Raw genomic sequence first — 13,184 nt, forward strand, 5'->3', positions numbered from 1 at the left:
CCTCGAGTCTTGAACACAAGGTAGTCCTCATTCAATTGAAGGACTAACTTTCCTCTGTCCACATCAATCACAGCCCTTGCTGTGGCTAGGAAGGGTCTTCCAAGGATGATGGATTCATCCTCATCTTTTCCAGTGTCTAGGATTATGATGTTAGCAGGGTTGTAAAGGCCTTCAACCTTTACTAAGACATCCTCTAAAAGTCTATAAGCATGTTTCATTGATTTGTCTGCAATCTCTAGTGAGATTCTTGCAGCTTTTACCCCAAAGATCTCTAGTTTCTCCTTACAGAGAGTGGCATGAGGTTGATACCTGACTCCAGGTCACACAGAGCCTTTTCAAAGGTCATGGTGCCTATGGTGCAAGGTATTAAGAACCTCCTGGGATTCGGTTTCTTTTGAGGCAATGTCTGCTGAATCCATGTATTCAGTTTATTGATGAGCAATGGAGGTTCATCCTCCCAAGTCTCATTACCAAATAACTTGGCATTCAGCTTCATGATTGCTCCCAGATACTGAGCAACTTGCTCTTCAACAATGTCTTCACCCTCTTCAAAGGAAGAATATTCATTAGAGCTCATGAATGGCAACGGTAAGTTCAGTGGAATCTCTATGGTCTCTGTAGGAGCCTCGGATTCCTTTGGTTCCTCAATAGGGAACTTATTATTGGTCAGTGGACATTCCTTGAGGTCTTCCTCACTGTGAATCATTGCCTTTTCACTCTCTCCAGGTTCGGCCATTGTGGTTATAGTTATGGCCTTGCACTCTCTTTTGGGAGTCCCTCCTATATTGCTTGGGAGAGTACTAGGAGGAGTTTCAGTAACTCTTTTACTCAGCTGACCCACTTATGCCTCCTAATTTCTGATGGAGGACCTTGTTTCATTCATGAAACTGATAGTGGCTTTAGAGAGATCAGAGACTATGTTTGCTAAGCCAGAGAGGCTCTGCTCAGAATTCTCTGTTCGTTATTGAGAAGATGATGGAAAAGGTTTGCTATTGCCAAACTTATTTCTCCCACCATTATTGTTGTTGAAGCCTTGTTGAGGCTTCTGTTGATCCTTCTATGAGAAATTTGGATGATTCCTCTATGAAGGATTATAGGTGTTTCCATAGGATTCTCCCATGTAATTCACCTCTTCCATTGCAGGATTCTCAGGGTTATAAGCTTCTCCTTCAGAGGAGGCTTCCTTAGCACTGCCAGATGCAGCTTGCAATCCAGTCAGATTCTGAGAAATCATATTGACTTGCTGAGTCAATATTTTGTTCTGAGCCAATATGGCATTCAGAGTATCAATCTCAGGAACTCTTTTCTTCTGAGTCATTCCATTATTCACAGGATTTCTTTCAGAAGTATACATGAACTAGTTATATGCAATCTTCTCAATGAATTCCTGGGCTTCTACAGGGGTTTTCAGATGAAGAGATCCACCAGCAAAGTGGTCCAATGACATCTTGGATAAATCAGACAGACCATCATAGAATATACATATGATGCTCCATTCTGGAAGCACGTCAGAAGGACACCTTTTGGTTAATTGCTTGTTTCTTTCCCAAGCTTCATAGAGGGATTCACCTTCCTTATATTTGAAGGTTTGGACTTTCACTCTAAGCTTGCTCATCTTTTGAGGTGGAAAGAATTTGGTCAAGAAAGCATTGACCAACTTGTCCCAAGAGTTTAGGCTTTCTCTAGGTTGTGAGTCCAACCATGTTCTAGCTCTGTCTCTTATAGCAAAGGGGAAAAGCATAAGTTTGTAGTCCTCGGGATCAACCCCATTGGTCTTAACAGTATCACAGATTTGCAAGAATTCAGCTAAGAACTGATGAGAATTTTCCAATGGAAGTCCATGAAACTTGCAGTTCTGCTGCATTAGAGAAACTAATTGAGGCTTATGCTCAAAGTTGTTTGCTCTAATGGCAGGAATTGAGATGCTTCTTCCATAGAAGTTGGAAGTTGGTGCAGTATAGTCACCAAGCATCTTCCTTGCATCTCTAGCATTGTTATTGGGTTCGGCTACCATGTCAGCTTCTTTTTTGAAATTCTCTGTAAGGTCCTCTCCGGAGTGTTGTGCTTTAGCTTCTCTTAGCTTCTTCTTCAGAGTCCTTTTAGGTTCAGGATCAACTTCAACAAGAATGTCTTTATCCCTATTTCTACTCAAATGAAAAAGAAGAGAACAAAAGGGAATAGTGGAATCCTCTATGTCATAGTATAGAGATTCCTTGAGGTGTCAGCAAAAAAGAATAATAGAGGAGTGAGGAAGAGAGAGAATAAGAAGAATTCGAACACAGAGGGAGAGAGAGGGTTCGGATTTTAGATAAGTGGAAGAGAATTGTTAGTAATTAAATGAAATAAATAGAAAGAGAGAAGAGAGAGAGAGTTTTCGAAATTTGAAAAAGGAATAAAATAAAATTAGAATTGAAAACAATTAGTTAATAAAAAAAGATTTTTGAAAAAATATGATTAGTGATTTTCGAAAATTGGAAGTAGAAAAGTGGTTAGGTGGTTTTGAAAAAGATTTGAAATAGTAATTAGTTGAAAAGATTTGAAAATAATTTTGAAAAGATAAGAAGTTATAGAAAAGATTTTGAAATCAAAATTTAAAAAGATATGATTGAAAAAGATATAATTTAAAAAAATATGGTTGAAAAAATATGATTGAAAAAGATTTGATTTTTAAAATTGATGACTTGACTAGCAAGAAATTAAAAGATATGATTCTAAAATTCAAAGATTGAACCTTTCTTAACAAGAAAGTAACAAACTTGCAATTTTTTTAATCAAAATATTAATTGTTAGCAAGGATTTTTGAAAATGTGGAAAGATAAGTGGTGGACGAAATTGTGATCCATATTCTTTTGTACTTGTATGAAATCATTATTGTGGCACCAGTTGAATTCACAACTCCATTCAACTAACCAGCAAGTGTACTGGGTCGTCCAAGTAATAAACCTTACGCGAGTAAGGGTCGATCACACAGAGATTGTTGGTATGAAGCAAGCTATGGTCACCTTGTAAATCTCAGTTAGGCAGATTAAATTGGTTTATGGGTTTTCGAAAATTAATAATAAAAAGAAAATAAAAGGGATAGAAATACTTATGTAAATTAATAGTGGGAATTTCAGATAGGTGTATGGAGATGCTGTGTTCCTCTTGAAACTCTGCTTCATTACTCGCTCTTCCTTCAATTCTTCTTATTCCTTTCCATGGCAAGCTGTATGTAGGGCTTCACCATCATCGGTGGCTACTTTCAATCCTCTCGGGAAAATGGTCCTATGCGCTGTCACTGCACGGCTAATCGTCTGGAGGCATCACCCATGGTTGATGGCTACATCCCATCCTCTCAGTGAAAACGTTCCTATGCTCTGTCACAGCACGGCTAATCATCTGTCGGTTCTCAATCAGGTTGGACTAGAATCCATTGATTCTTTTGCGTTTGTCACAAACGCCCAGCCTTCAGGAGTTTGAAGCTCGTCACAGTCATTCAATACCGGAATCCTACTCGGAATACCACAGACAAGGTTAGACTTTCCGGATTCCCAGGATCCTACTCGGAATACCACAGACAAGGTTAGACTTTCCGGATCCTCATGAATGCCGCCATCTATCTAGCTTATACCACGAAGATTCTGTTGGGGAATCTAAGAGATATGCGCCCGGCCTAAGGTAGAACGGAAGTGGTTGTCAATCACGCGCGTTCATAGGAGAGAATGATGATGAGTGTCACGGATCATCACATTCATCAAAGTTAAGTATAACGTATATCTTGGAATAAGAATAAAAGAGAATTGAATAAAAAGTAATAGTGATTGTATTGAAACTTGAGGTACAGCAGAGCTCCACACCCTTAATCTATGGTGTGTAGAAACTCCACTGTTGAAAATACATAAGTAAAAGGTTCAGGCATGGCCGAATGGCCAGCCCCCTTGAGTGATCAAGAGACCGAATAATCAAAGGCTAAACAGTCAAGAGATTAAACTGTCAAAAGATGTCTAATACAATAGTAACTTATCCTATTTATACTAGACTAGCTACTAGGGTTTACATGAGTAAGTAATTGATGCATAAATCCACTTCCGGGGCCCACTTGGTGTATGCTTGGGCTGAGCTTGATCTATCCACAAGCTGAGGCTTTTCTTGGAGTTGAACTCCAAGTTATGACGTGTTTTGGGCGTTCAACTCCGGATCATGACGTTTTTCTGGCGTTTAACTCCAGACAGCAGCATGTACTTGGCGTTCAACACCAAGTTACGTCGTCAATTTCCGAATAAAGTATGGACTATTATATATTGCTGGAAAGCTCTGGATGTCTACTTTCCAAAGCCGTTGGGAGCGCGCCATTTGGAGTTCTGTAGCTCCAGAAAATCCATTTCGAGTACAGGGAGGTCAGATTCCAACAGCATCAGCAGTCCTTTTGTCAGCCTTTTTCAGGGTTTTGCTCAAGTCCCTCAATTTCAGCCAGAATTTACCTGAAATCATAGAAAAACACACAAACTCATAGTAAAGTCCAGAAATTTAAATTTAACATAAAAACTAATGAAAACATCCCTAAAAGTAGCTCAAACTTACTAAAAACTACCTAAAAACAATGCCAAAAAGCGTATAAATTATCCGCTCATCACAACACCAAACTTAAATTGTTGCTTGTCCCCAAGCAACTGAAAATCAAATAGGATAAAAGAAGAGAATATACTATAAATTCCAGAATATCAATGAATATTAATTATAATTAGATGAGCGGGACTTGTAGCTTTTTTGCTTCTGAACAGTTTTGGCATCTCACTTTTTCCTTTGAAGTTCTGAATGATTGGCTTCTTTAGGAACTTAGAATTTTGGATAGTGTTATTGACTTTCCTAGTTAAGCATGTTGATTCTTGAACACAGCTACTTATGAGTCTTGGCTGTGGCCCTAAGCACTTTGTTTTCCAGTATTACCACCGGATACATAAATGCCACAGACACATAACTGGGTGAACCTTTTCAGATTGTGACTTAGCTTTGCTAAAGTCCCCAGTTAGAGGTGTCCAGAGCTCTTAAGCACACTCTTTTGCTTTGGATCACGACTTTAACCACTCAGTCTCAAGCTTTTCACTTGGACCTTCATGACACAAGCACATGGTTAGGGACAGCTTAATTTAGCCGCTTAGGCCTGGATTTTATTTCTTTGGGCCCTCCTATCCATTGATGCTCAAAGCCTTGGATCCTTTTTTCCCTTGCCTTTTGGTTTTAAGGGCTATTGGCTTTTTCTGCTTGCTTTTTCTTTTTCTTTCTATTTTTTTTCGCCATTTTTATTTGTTTTTTTTTCTTTTTTTTTTTCGCACAAGCTTTTGCTTTTCACTGCTTTTTCTTGCTTCAAGAATAAATTTCATGATTTTTCAAATCATCAATAACATTTCTCTTTGTTCATCATTCTTTCAAGAGCCAACAATTTTAACACTCATAAACAACAATATCAAAAGACATATGCACTGTTCAATCATTCATTCAAAAAACAAAAAGTATTGTCACCACATCGATATAATTAAATTAAATTCAAGGATAAATTCAAAATTCATGCACTTCTTGTTCTTTTGAATTAAAACATTTTTCATTTAAGAGAGGTGAAGGACTAATGGATTTTATTCATAGCTTTAAGACATGGTTACTACATACTAATGATCATGAAGTAGAGACACAAAACATAAATAAACACAACATTAAAAACCGAAAACCAGAAAGAAATAAAGAACAAGGAATGAATCCACCTTTAGTGGCGTCTTCTTCTTGAAGGACCAACAATGTCCTTAAGCTCTTCTATGTCCCTTCCTTGCCTTTGTTGCTCCTCCCTCATTGCTCTTTGGTCTTCTCTTATTTCTTGGAGAATGATGGAGTGCTCATGATGTTCCACCCTTAATTGTTCCACATTGTGGCTCAAATCTTCTAAGGAGGTGTTGAGTTGCTCCCAATAGTTGTTGGGAGGAAAGTGCATCCCTTGAGGCATCTCAGGGATTTCTTGATGATGAGCTTCCTCATGCATCTCTTGAGAACCATGCATGCTCTCTCTTGCTTGCTCCATCCTCTTCTTGGTGATGGGCTTATCCTCTTCAATGGGGATATCTCCTTCTATGATAACTCCAGCTGAGTAACACAGATGGCAAATAAAGTGAGGAAAAGCTAGCCTTGCCATGGTGGAGGACTTATCGGCTATTTTTTAGAGTTCATTAGAGATGACCTCATGAACTTCTACTTCCTCTCCAATCATGATGTTATGAATCATGATGGCCCGATCCACAGTAACTTCAGATCGGTTGCTAGTAGGAATGATAGAGCGTTGAATGAACTCCAACCATCCTCTAGCCACAGCCTTGAGATCCAGTCTTCTTAGTTGAACTGGCTTGCCTTTGGAGTCTATTCTCCATTGGGCTCCTTCCACACATATGTCCATTAGGACTTGGTCCAACCTTTGATTAAAGTTGACCCTTCTAGTGTAGGGGCGTTCATCTCCTTGCATCATGGGTAAGTGAAACGCCAACCTCACATTCTCCGGACTAAAATCTAAGTATTTCCCCCGAACCATGGTGAGATAATTCTTTGGATTCGGGTTCATACTTTGATCATGGTTCCTAGTGATCCATGCATTGGCATAGAATTCTTGAACCATTAAGATTCCGACTTGTTGCACGGGGTTGGTTAGGACTTCCCAACCTCTTCTTCGGATCTCATGTCGGATTTCCGGATACTCATTCTTTTTGAGCTTGAAAGGGACCTCGTGGATCACCTTCTTCTTTGCCACAACATCATAGAAGTGGTCTTGATGGCTCTTGGAGATGAATCTTTCCATCTCCCATGATTCGGAGGTGGAAGCTTTTGTCTTCCCTTTTCCTTTTCTAGAGGATACTCCGGCCTTAGGTGCCATTGATGGTAATGGAAAAACAAAAAGCTTATGCTTTTACCACACCAAACTTAAACTGTTGCTCGCCCTCGAGCAAGAAAGAAAAGAAGAGAAGAAGAAGAAGAAGAAGAGAATAAGGTAGAGAGGGAGAGAGGTAGGTTCGGCTAAGTGGGAGAAGATGGGTTTGTGTTGTGTGAAAATGAAGTAGAATGGAAGGGTATTTATAGGGAGAGGGGAGGGTGTATGTTCGGCTATTAGGGTGGGAATGGGTGGGAAATTGATTTTGAATTTTTGAAGGTAGGTGGGGTTTATGGGGAAGAGTGGATGGATGTGAATGGTGAAGGGGGTGATTGGGAAGAGGAATTGAGGTGATTTGTGATGAGTGTTGGGAAGTGTGACATGGGGAATACAAATCACAAAAATAGGATTAGGAGGTAAGGTGGGAATATAGTAGGTGGGGATCCTGTGGGGTCCACAGATCCTGAGGTGATCCTGTGGGGTCCACAGGTCCTGAGGTGTCAAGGAATTCCATCCCTGCACCAAATAGGCATGTAAATTGCCTTGGCACACCATTCTGGCGTTTAAATGCCCATTGGTGCACGTTCTGGGCGTTCAACGCCCATGTAAAGCATGTTTCTGGCGTTGAACGCCAGTTTCACGCTTGTTGCTGGCGTTCAGCGCCAGCTTTTCTTCTCTGGGCACATTCCTGGGGTTCAGCACCAGAATGTTGCTTGTTTCTGGCGTTCAGCGCCAGAATGATGCTCTGTTCTGGCGTTGAACGCCGGCCAGATGCATCTTACTGGCGTTGAACGCCAGCCTGTGCTTCTTCTAGGGTGTGAATTTTTTTCTTCTGCTGTTTTTGATTCTGTTTTTACTTTTTATGATTTTTTCGTGACTCCTCATGATCATGTACCTAATAAAACACAAAATAACAATAAAATAAAAATTAGATAAATAAAATTGGGTTGCCTCCCAACAAGCGCTTCTTTAATGTCAATAGCTTGACAGTGGCTCTTATGGAGCCACAAGGTGATCAGGTCAATGTTTGTATAGTTCCAACACCAAACTTAGAGTTTGGATATGGGGTCTTAACACCAAACTTAGAGTTTGGTTGTGGCCTTACAACACCAAACTTAGAGTTTGACTGTGTGGGCTCTTCTTGACTCTGAACTGAGAGAAGCTCTTCATGCTTACTATCTTTTGTCACAGAGGGATGGCCATGTGTCTTAAACACAAGGTAGTCCCCATCCAATTGAAGGACTAATTCACCTCTGTTGACATCTACCACAGCTCCTGCTGTGGCTAGGAAAGGTCTCCCAAGGATGATGCAATCATCCTCTTCCTTCCTAGTGTCTAAGATTATGAAATCAGCAGGGATGTAAAGGCCTTCAACCTTTACTAACACGTCCTCTACTATTCCATAAGCTTGTCTCAATGACTTTTCTGCCAATTGTAATGAGAACAAGGCAAGTTGTACCTCAATGATCCCCAGCTTCTCCATTACAGAGAGTGGCATAAGATTTATCCCTGACCCTAGATCACATAGAGCCTTTTCAAAAGTCATGGTGCCTATGGTACAAGGTATTAGGAACTTGCCAGGATCTTGTTTCTTTTGAGGTAGAGTTTTCTGAATCCCAGTATCTAGTTCACTAATGAGCAAGGGAGGTTCACTTTCCCAAGTCTCATTACCAAACAACTTGGCATTCAGCTTCATGATAGCTCCTAAGTATTGAGCAATTTGCTCTCCAGTCACATCTTCATCCTCTTCAGAGGATGAATAGTCTTCAGCACTCATGAATGGCAGAAGGAGATTTAATGGAATCTCTATGGTCTCTATATGAGCCTCAGATTCCTTTGGATCCTTAATAGGAAACTCCTTCTTACTTGAGGGACGTCCCAGGAGGTCTTCCTCACTAGGATTTTCGTCCTCTTCCTCCCTTGTGCATTCGGCCACATTGATCACATCAATGGCCTTGCACTCTCCTTTTGGATTCTCTTCTGTATTACTTGGGAGAATACTGGGAGGAGTTTCATTGACTTTCTTACTCAGCTGGCTCACTTGTGCCTCCAGATTTCTAATGGAGGATCTTGTTTCATTCATGAAACTGAAAGTGGCCTTTGACAGATTAGAGACTATATTGGCTAAATTAGAAGTGTTTTGTTCAGAATTCTCTGTCTGTTGCTGAGAAGATGATAGATATGGCTTGCTATTGCTCAGCCTATTGCGTCCACCATTGTTAAAGCCTTGTTGAGGCTTTTGTTGATCCTTCCATGAGAAATTTGGATGATTTCTCCATGATGGGTTATAGGTGTTTCCATAAGGTTCACCCATGTAATTAACCTCTGCCATGGCAGAGTTCTCAGGATCATAAGCTTCTTCAGAAGCTGCCTCTCTAGTACTGTTGGATGCATGTTGCCATCCATTCAGATTTTGAGAGATCATGTTGACCTGTTGAGTCAACACTTTGTTCCGAGCCAATATGGCATTCAGAGCATCAATTTCAAGAACTCCTTTCTTTTGAGGTATCCCATTATTCACGGAATTCATCTCAGAGGTGTACATAAATTGGTTGTTTGCAACCATGTCAATGAGTTCTTGAGCCTCTTCAGGCGTTTTCTTCAGGTGAATAGATCCACCTGCAAAATGATCCAATGACATTTTCGAAAATTCAGAGAGACCATAATAGAATATATCTAATATGGTCCATTCTGAAAGCATGTCAGATGGACATCTTTTGGTCAGCTGCTTGTATCTTTCCCAAGCTTCATAGAGGGATTCACCATCTTTTTGTTTGAAGGTTTGAACATCCACTCTTAGCTTGCTCATCTTTTGAGGAGGAAAGAATTTATCCAAGAAGGCAGTGACCAGCTTATCCCAGGAGTCCAGGCTATCCTTATGTTGTGAATCCAACCATATTCTAGCTCTGTCTCTTACAGCAAAAGGGAAAAGCATGAGTCTGTAGACTTCAGGATCAACTCCATTCGTCTTTACAGTCTCACAGATCTGCAAGAACTCAGTTAAAAACTGATAAGGATCTTCAGATGGAAGTCCATAAAACTTGCAGTTTTGTTGCATTAAGGCAACTAGTTGAGGCTTAAGCTCAAAATTATTGGCTCCAATGGCAGGAATGGAGATGCTTCTTCCATCAAACTTGGATGTTGGCTTTGTGAAGTCACCAAGCATTCTCCTTGCATTATTATCATTTTCGGCTGCCATCTCCTTCTCTTGTTCGAAAATTTCTGAAAGGTTACCTTTAGAATAATTTAATTTAGCTTCTCTTAATTTCCTCTTCAGAGTCCTTTCAGGTTCTGGATCAATTTCAACAAGAGTGCCTTTTTCCCTGTTCCTGTTCATATGAAAGAGAAGAAAACAAGAAAAGAAAGAGGAATCCTCTATGTCACAGTATAGAGATTCCTTTATGTTAGTAGAAGAAGAAAAGGGAGAAGAATGGAGAAGGATGGATTCGGATTTTTGGATGGAGAGAGGTGAAGAGAAGTGTTAGTAATTAAATAATTAAATAGAATAAGAAAAGAGATAGAAAATTTTCGAAAATAATTTTGAAAAAGTGGTTAGTATTTTTGAAAATTAAAAGGTATTAAAATTAAAACATGAAACACTTAGTTAATTAAAAAGAATTTTTGAAAAAGGGGTGAGATATTTTCAAAAATTAGAGAGGAAAAAGTAGTTAGGTGGTTTTGAAAAAGATAAGAAACAAACAAAAAGTTAGTTAGTTGATTGAAAAAGATATTAAGATCAAAATTTGAAAAAGATAAGAAGATAAGAAGTTAGATAAGATATTTTGAAATCAAATTTTGAAAAAGATAAAATTTTTGAAAAAGATAAGATAAAAGATAAAAAGATTTTTAAGAAAAAGATATTTTGGAAAAAGATTTAATTTTTAAAATTTAAAATTAATTACTTAACTAACAAGAAACTAAAAGATAAGATTCTAGAATTTAAAGATTGAACCTTTCTTAAAAAGAAAGTAACAAACTTCAAATTTTTGAATCAATCACATTAATTGTTAGCTAATTTTCGAAAATTTGATATAAAGATAAGAAAAAGATTTTGAAAATATTTTGAAAAAGATTTTTGGAATTTTCGAAAAATAGAAAAAAAATGAAAAAGATATAATTTTTGAAAAAGATTTTGAAAAGATAAGATTTTTAAAATTGAAATTTTGACTTGACTTGTGAGAAACAACTAAATTTAAAAATTTTTAACCAAGTCAACCCAAAATTTCGAAAATTTGGAGGAAAATAAGGAAAAGATATTTTCTATTTTTGAATTTTTAATTATGAGAGAGAAAAACAACAAAAATACTCAATGCATGAAATTTTTAGATCAAAACAATGAATGCATGCAAGAATGCTATGAATGTCAAGATGAACACCAAGAACACTTTGAAGATCATGATGAACATCAAGAACATAGTTTTGAAAAATATTTTGATGCAAAGAAAACATGCAAGACACCAAACTTAGAAATTTTTAATGCTTGGAAAATATGAATGCAAAGATGCACATGAAAAACAAGAAAAGACACAAAACAAGAAAACATCAAGATCAAACAAGAAGACTTGTCAAGAACAACTTGAAGATCATGAAGAACACTATGAATGCATGAGATTTTTGAAAAAAATGCAAGAAAAATTTTAAAAGCATGCAATTGACACCAAACTTAAAAATTAACACAAGACTCAAACAAGAAACACAAAATATTTTTGATTTTTATGATTTTCTAATTTTTTTGTATTTTTATTAATTTTTTCGAAAGAAAACATTATTAGAAAAATGAAAAAGAAAAGAAAAATTTTGAAAAAGATTTTTGAAAAGAAAATTACCTAATCTGAGCAACAAGATGAACCGTCAGTTGTCCATACTCGAACAATCCCCGGCAACGGCGCCAAAAACTTGGTGGACGAAATTGTGATCCATATTCTTTTGTACTTGTATGAAATCATTATTGTGGCACCAGTTGAATTCACAACTCCGTTCAACTAACCAGCAAGTGTACTGGGTCGTCCAAGTAATAAACCTTAGGCGAGTAAGGGTCGATCCCACAGAGATTGTTGGTATGAAGCAAGCTATGGTCACCTTGTAAATCTCAGTTAGGCAGATTAAATTGATTTATGGGTTTTCGAAAATTAATAATAAAAAGAAAATAAAAGGGATAGAAATACTTATGTAAATTAATAGTGGGAATTTCAGATAGGTGTATGGAGATGCTGTGTTCCTCTTGAAACTCTGCTTCATTACTCGCTCTTCCTTCAATTCTTCTTATTCCTTTCCATGGCAAGCTGTATGTAGGGCTTCACCATCATCGGTGGCTACTTTCAATCCTCTCGGGAAAATGGTCCTATGCGCTGTCACTGCACGGCTAATCGTCTGGAGGCATCACCCATGGTTGATGGCTACATCACATCCTCTCAGTGAAAACGTTCCTATGCTCTGTCACAGCACGGCTAATCATCTGTCGATTCTCAATCAGGTTGGACTAGAATCCATTGATTCTTTTGCGTTTGTCACTAACGCCCAGCCTTCAGGAGTTTGAAGCTCGTCACAGTCATTCAATACCGAAATCCTACTCGGAATACCACAGACAAGGTTAGACTTTCCGGATTCCCAGGATCCTACTCGGAATACCACAGACAAGGTTAGACTTTCCGGATCCTCATGAATGCCGCCATCTATCTAGCTTATACCACGAAGATTCTGTTGGGGAATCTAAGAGATATGCGCCCGGCCTAAGGTAGAACGGAAGTGGTTGTCAATCACGCGCGTTCATAGGAGAGAATGATGATGAGTGTCACGGATCATCACATTCATCAAAGTTAAGTATAACGTATATCTTGGAATAAGAATAAAAGAGAATTGAATAAAAAGTAATAGTGATTGTATTGAAACATGAGGTACAGCAGAGCTCCACACCCTTAATCTATGGTGTGTAGAAACTCCACTGTTGAAAATACATAAGTAAAAGGTTCAGGCATGGCCGAATGGCCAGCCTCCTTGAGTGATCAAGAGACCGAATAATCAAAGGCTAAACAGTCAAGAGATTAAACTGTCAAAAGATGTCTAATACAATAGTAACTTATCCTATTTATACTAGACTAGCTACTAGGGTTTACATGAGTAAGTAATTGATGCATAAATCCACTTCCGGGGCCCACTTGGTGTATGCTTGGGCTGAGCTTGATCTATCCACGAGCTGAGGCTTTTCTTGGAGTTGAACTCCAAGTTATGACGTGTTTTGGGCGTTCAACTCCGGATCATGACATTTTTCTGGCGTTTAACTCTAGACAGCAGCATGTACTTGGCG

The 13,184-nt window shown here is 38.5% G+C and overlaps 1 non-coding gene across 1 annotated transcript; it reads left to right on the forward strand.

The window, feature by feature from the left end:
- The first annotated feature begins 9,575 nt into the window (after window positions 1-9,575).
- LOC112798733 (small nucleolar RNA R71) lies at window positions 9,576-9,683 on the forward strand. Its single transcript, XR_003200330.1, has one exon. It is a non-coding gene; the product is annotated as a small nucleolar RNA R71 (small nucleolar RNA).
- Window positions 9,684-13,184: the final 3,501 nt, after the last annotated feature.

The sequence above is a fragment of the Arachis hypogaea genome, chromosome 4 (assembly GCF_003086295.3).
Source record: "Arachis hypogaea cultivar Tifrunner chromosome 4, arahy.Tifrunner.gnm2.J5K5, whole genome shotgun sequence".
NCBI lineage: Eukaryota > Viridiplantae > Streptophyta > Magnoliopsida > Fabales > Fabaceae > Arachis > Arachis hypogaea.